This window comes from Peromyscus leucopus, chromosome 12, assembly GCF_004664715.2.
Source record: "Peromyscus leucopus breed LL Stock chromosome 12, UCI_PerLeu_2.1, whole genome shotgun sequence".
Classification (NCBI taxonomy): Eukaryota; Metazoa; Chordata; class Mammalia; order Rodentia; family Cricetidae; genus Peromyscus; species Peromyscus leucopus.
The window spans coordinates 461198-467441 of NC_051073.1; the positions used below are offsets into that span (position 1 = coordinate 461198).

At 48.4% G+C, this 6244-nt stretch overlaps 1 pseudogene; it reads right to left on the reverse strand.

The window, feature by feature from the left end:
* Window positions 1–203: 203 nt before the first annotated feature.
* On the reverse strand, window positions 204–1373 carry LOC114685665 (annotated as a pseudogene).
* Between the last annotated feature and the right edge of the window lie 4871 nt (window positions 1374–6244).

Consider the following 6244-nt stretch of genomic DNA (forward strand, 5'->3'; position numbering starts at 1 on the left):
CCCTACACCGTGAGCATTGCTAGACCTTCTGAGTTGCACACTTGCCTTGTCTGTCTATGAGAATTAGAAATTTTTTTGAAGGGGTATTTTGATTTTATATATTATTTTGGTTACAAGAAAAATGAGTAAGACGGGACTAGTAAAAATGCTTATGCTGAAAAATTAAGTCAAAGAGCAGTTTATTAAAAAAAGAATCAAAACAGAAACTCTAAGTACCAATGTGTACATTGTACACATTTAAATGACTCACAAGAATGAAGTTTTGTTTTTCATATATAGTAAGATCACACCACCTTGTTGTTTATCAAAAGATGTTCAAGAATTCTGCCTCCAAACCACATACATGACTGCCATTTTAAACGGACTGCATTTCAAACATGCAACAATGCCACTGGTAATAAAGCTTTGGAATGGGTGCTCATGCTATTATTTCACTACAAATGAGATAGAAAGCAAGATAAGTTGAGAATTTATTCTAAAGTATAATGGAGGTTGCCATCGTCTACACCAGCACTCCTCACTCCTCTGCTGCCATTTTTAGCAGGTACTCTTTGTCAGTCTTGAAGGGCCTCCATCCGTCTTCACTGCACAGGTCAGAAGCACCTCTTTGTTTGTAGACGTTGATAGACGGTTCATTCCATTCTGCTACCAAGAAGTGCATACTGCTGCAGCGACACTTCATGGCAACCCGGCTTAGATTCTTCAAAAGTTCTAATCCTATACCAAAGCCTCTGTAATCACTCATCACAAAGAAGTCTTCAAGATACAGTAAGTTGCCAGTTCATGGGTCATAGGTAAAATAGTACATGGCGAAACCAACAATGCTGTGTCCGTCAGGGGTCCAGGCTCTTGAGGCACTTCTGCAACCAGGCAGTGGTAGCAGGGGTGCTGTCCGAAGCCATCCTCCAGGAGATCTTTCTCAGTTAACATTACTTGATCTTCCACATATTCATATTTAGCCAGTTCCTTGATCAGCCGCAGGATGTCTCTGCAGTCAGAAGCAGTGGCTGGACGGACCTTGAATTTAGCCATTTTCGTCTTTTACTTTTCTTCTCTTTGCGCACCAGGCCCCTGTACTTGAACAGCAGGAGGAGGTGGTTCCTCATTCATCTCCCGGGAGCGTCCTCTTCTCAGTCAGGCTGGCACAATGACCCGGCGAACCTCAGAATAAAAGAGAAAACTGGCAGACTTGCTTTGGAAAGCTATGCTGAGAATTAGAATTTGTAAATCGCAGATTCCCGTGACACACTGCGAGTTCCCAGCTATGACACTGGGGACGTCCTGACAGGGCAAGCCAAGTGACTCCTCCTAAGCCATTGGTTGCATCAAAGCTGGGAGTGTCTGAGGGTGAATTTGGAATTCAGAGGCCAAGCTTAACCTTTGGGATACAATCCAGGGTCCATGAAGCCACTAGAAGCCTATGGGCTTCTCTTCCTTTCTTGCACAGTTACACAGGGCTTCAAGAAGCGTGGCTCCTCTGATCTCAGTTTCTCATCTTGTCCCTACCTCTGATGAGTGGGCTCCACTCTTCCATAGGATCCACCTCTTCCCAGTCTGCTCTTCCATATCTGTCTTCTCTTCAAGCACTTAACCACAGTCCTCTCTGTCACCGGGTCAGGGGCTGTGGGTTCTACAGGAGGAAGGAGGTAGGCGGTTGGCATTCTTGGGGCCTGAGTCACAGGTAAACTGTCAAGGCAGCACCACCCAGGGCTGCCCTGCTCCCCTTCCCTGTGAAAAACAACCAGAGCCAGGCAGCCAAGAATGTCCCTGAAGGGCTGGCTTAAGGGTGTTGTTTCTTGGCTTCCTCTCCAAAAGTACTCTGTGTATCTTTATTGAAATGAGAAAAATGTAGAGTGTTATTGATCTTCAGTGGCTGCAGGGAAGTCTTGTGGAGACTGACACAGGGCGGCTGATCATCTGTGCCTGGGGCAAGAAGTCTCTGAGGGCTCCTTTCGGAGTGTCCCCATGCTTTGCTGCTGAGCCCTCTCTGAGGCACAGGCTACTGGAGTGCAAGCTGGGAGCAGAGGGTGAAGGTGGTGCGTGGACCCCATGAGGCGCACTGCTCTTTCTTGCTTCAGCAGTCGCTGGGGCCCCATGGAAAGACCCACGCTCTAGAGATGAGCACTGCAGTGTTCGGTACTTGTCTATGAGACCTACAGGCAATTAGGCTAACGATATACTCATGGAAGATGGGTGGGTAGGTGATGGATGGCTGATGAGTCAATGATGGATGAGTGGTGATGGATGGAGGAATAAATGTACAGAGTAACAAGATCCTGGGTCATAAGGAAGAGATTTGGGATGCTGCCGAATTCTCTTTTGTGGCAGGGTGTTAAATGGCATGCTCACAAAGGCCAAGCTTCAGTATGAAGTGTATAGGGAAAGCCCATTCTCTTTCTGCTCAACAGCCTACCCAGGATCTGGTCATGGAAGGACAGGCGACAGACAGGTGACACAGGGGGCCAAGGAAAGCAGGGTAATCAGAAGGATGGGTAGGCTGAGAGCAGGGCAGTGTGGCCTTTGGCTCCCTGGCTCTGGCTGCTTCTCATGCCAGCATCAACAGCTAGGCTGGCATTCTTGGAGTCTAACCTTGGGCGCAGCCCTGCTATGTTGACAGGGTCTTCAGGTGGCCCAATTACACCCATCCTTCCACTGGGTACCAGTGCAGAGGGCTAGGATTACACTCCCGTCTTACAAGTGACAAAAAACCAAGGCATCCAGAACCGGGCCTTTCAAAATGCCCTGAAAGATTTTGGGCCAGGAAAAGAGGGACTGGATGGAGCCCTGGCTCTGGTCACTGGTTCTCTGGAGTGGGTGGCCAGTAAAGGCTGAAAAAAGGTGCTCAGCACACCTTGCCTAGCCAGGCCTCCAAGCTTCCCTACACAGCCTCTGATACCCACAGGGCACTGCAGTGACACTCCCTATTAGAAGTGGAGCCTCTGCCTACAAGGAAGGAACAGAAGCTTGAAGCCCTATTGGCCTGGCATCTGGAAGTGCTTGGAGCTTCTGCAAGCTATAGAGTGTCTCAGGTAGAGGGGACATCAATATTTTGTTAGAGTTAAGAGCCAGATTGCCATCTACAGCACAGAAGGAGGACCGGAATTCCTAAAGTCTGATTACCTCCGGTGCCTTGTTCATTTTCTTTTTTTTCGAGACAGGGTTTCTCTGTATAGCTTTGCGCCTTTCCTGGAACTCACTTGGTAGCCCAGGCTGGCCTTGAACTCACAGAGATCCGCCTGGCTCTGCCTCCGAGTGCTGGGATTAAAGGCGTGTGCCACCACCGCCCGGCTGCCTTGTTCATTTTCTAAGTGTGAACTGACATCTGAATCTTAATTTAACCTAATCATTTTTCTTGTTTTAAAAAGAGGATTCCTAATTGAGACTTTAGTCCTTACTGCCGGTTTGTTTACACCTGGATGGCAACAAACAAAACTTGAGGGAAAACCCAGCCAAGTGTTTGGGCCTATCCCTTCATAACTGGAGTTCCTTAGAGTCAGGTTTTCCATCTGGGCTCTGACTGTAAGGCTCCCAAAGTGGACTGCAGGCCTAGGTGGTCCAGTGTGCTTCTACTTGGGTCTTCTCCATTCATCACAGCCCCTGTAGCCCACCTACCGTGGAAGACACTGAAAGCCACTTGTGGCTGGGAAGGCTGCCAGCTAAGTTGCTATTGAGGATCTGTCCCATGAAAGTGATGCCTTTTCCCCTGTTCACTGAATTATGTCCACAAAGACAAGTTCCTGCCCCAACATCAGGGGTGGTTGCCCTGTGTCCAGAGGCCTGCTGCACAGTAGAAATACACTGCACAGTCACATCTGCCCTCTAGCAAGGCTTGCTCAGGGCATCATGCCTCATCACATCAGTTCTGTGCCCCACAGGCAGATCTAGAGAGGAGCCCACTTGCTACCCATCTTCCACATCTCCTGTGACCAATGTGATGCAAACTCTACACCCAGCTACTCTCAAGAAAGAGCATAACCTACATTCCCTTCAAGAGGTCAGAGTGCCAGGATTGCAAACATTGTCCTTCTCAGAGACATCATTTCAGGGTCTGATGTGCCGCACCTGTGAGCAGGTTGTTTCAGCGGTGGTGTTCTCCTTCTACCCTAATTTAAGACCCCATGCAGACCTGTCAGCCTGTCCCTGCTCTGCCCTCTGTTTGTGCAATGGTTGAATTGTGTCCCCCAGTAGTCATGTTCAAGTCATAAGCCTAGTACCAGGCAGTGGGTATTTGCAAACCAAGTCTTTACAGATACAAATCAAAGTCAGATGAGGTCACACTGAACCTGATGAATCCTACTTTCAAGGAGAATGTCCTTTTAAGAATAGAGAAGGTCACATAGAAATCCAGAGGTCCAGAGAGGACTAGACTATATGAAGACCATGCCAGAGATAGGAGTGATGAAGCCATGGACTACAAAACACCATGGTATATTGGTGTTTCAGAAGCTGGGAGCAAGAACAAAAATAGAGTGCTTCCAGGAGTCCCTAAAATTCTGTTATTTGAAGCCCAGCAATGAAATTCTGTTAGCTGAAGTCACCCAGTTTGAGGTCTGTTGAGACAGGAGCTCCAACAAGCTAAGACCAAGGGTATATCCAGATTGACAGGGACAGCAGTTTCCACCAGCCAGTGGTAGCCAAGCCTCACCTCCCTTTTTTTTTATTCCCTACCTCATAAGCAACCTCTTTTGGGGATAGGGTTACAAATGGAACAAGAAGAAGGGAAGGGAAAGTCTCGTGGGGCATGTCATCTGCCCAGGGAAGGAGGTATCCCAAGTGCATTCACCGTCTGAAGGGGAGACGCACCTCAGCTATAGCCATGGCAAGAGAGCCATAAACTGAAATAAAATAGTGACTCTAGGGATGGGCAGGTGGCTCAGTCAGTAGGGTGCTTGCTGTGTAAGCTCGAGGACCTGAGTTCTATCCCCAACACCCCAGCTCTGAAGAGAAGGACACACGAGGGTCATTGGCTGGCCAGCCTAATCAAATCAGCGAGTGAAAGTCCTAGTGAAAGAGTCTGTCTCAAAAACAGAACAGAAGAGCAACAACAAAACAGTAAGGTGGAGACCAAAAGGTGGCTCAGTGGGTAAAGGTACCACCAAGGCCAATAATCTGAATTTGATCCCCAGGACCTACAAGATGGAGGAGAGAACTGAATCCAACAAGTTGTCCTTTGACACATCACACACACACACACACACACACACACACACACACACACACACACACACACACGCACACACGCACACACACACACACGAGAGAGAGAGAGAGAGAGAGAGAGAGAGAGAGAGAGAGAGAGAGAGAGAGAGAGAGAGAGAGAGGCAGGCAGAGAGGCAGGCGGCAGGGGGTATAGCCATGTAGCTTTAGGGACAATGAATTCTGTCTTCAACTATGCACATGTGGGAATTGACTCTCTCACTGTGATCTGAAAGAGTAATTTCTGGTCAATGACTGGACAATGACTGAAATCTTTAGAAAGGGGTTGGCAGAGATCTGTGTAACATGACCTAAAGCCCGTTGTCTTGTGGCAGTTCTGGCACTGTGGTGGAGGTCTGCTTTATCCCTGTAATCATAGCCTGAGTTGCTCATCACTGCTTCTACAGTCTGTAGAAGGCAAATATGTTGCCTCATCAGTTCCCTTGTACCGAGCCTCGTGAGTCACCCTAGGGCTTTTAAAGATGAATGGATGGTGAGCCGGCTTCTCAGGGAGATTAGTGATAAGTCACGGCCACACTTGCCAGGCCTGGCTGGAGCTGACTCAGGTGGGCCAGGGTGTGGTGGCAAGATGCATGGATGACACAGGATAGCAGATGTGACCTCCTCCATGGAGACACGGCCACTCACGTGGAACCGTTTCTCCACTTTGCTATTTCTTTGTGTTGTGTGTAGATGCTGTATAAATGGGTATATCTGATACATTCCTGTTATAGGTCGAATGTGAAGTGCCTCCTACCGACTCCTGTTTGAACACTGATTCCCATCTGATCACATGTTTCAGGAGGCTGTGAAACTAGGATCGGGAAGACTGGTATCTGAATGCTGGGAAAGGGGCAGGCAGTGGGTGCCAGGCTTGTGAAGTTTCAGAGGGGAACACGGATTTGATTAGTGACTTTTCTGTGACTAAGTATCCAATGAGAAGCAGCCTAAGGACGGCTTTTTTCTGGCTCACAGTTTGAGGGCGCAGACCAAGGTAGCAGGGAAGGGACAGTGGCAGGAGTGTGAGGCAGCTGGTCACATTGTATCT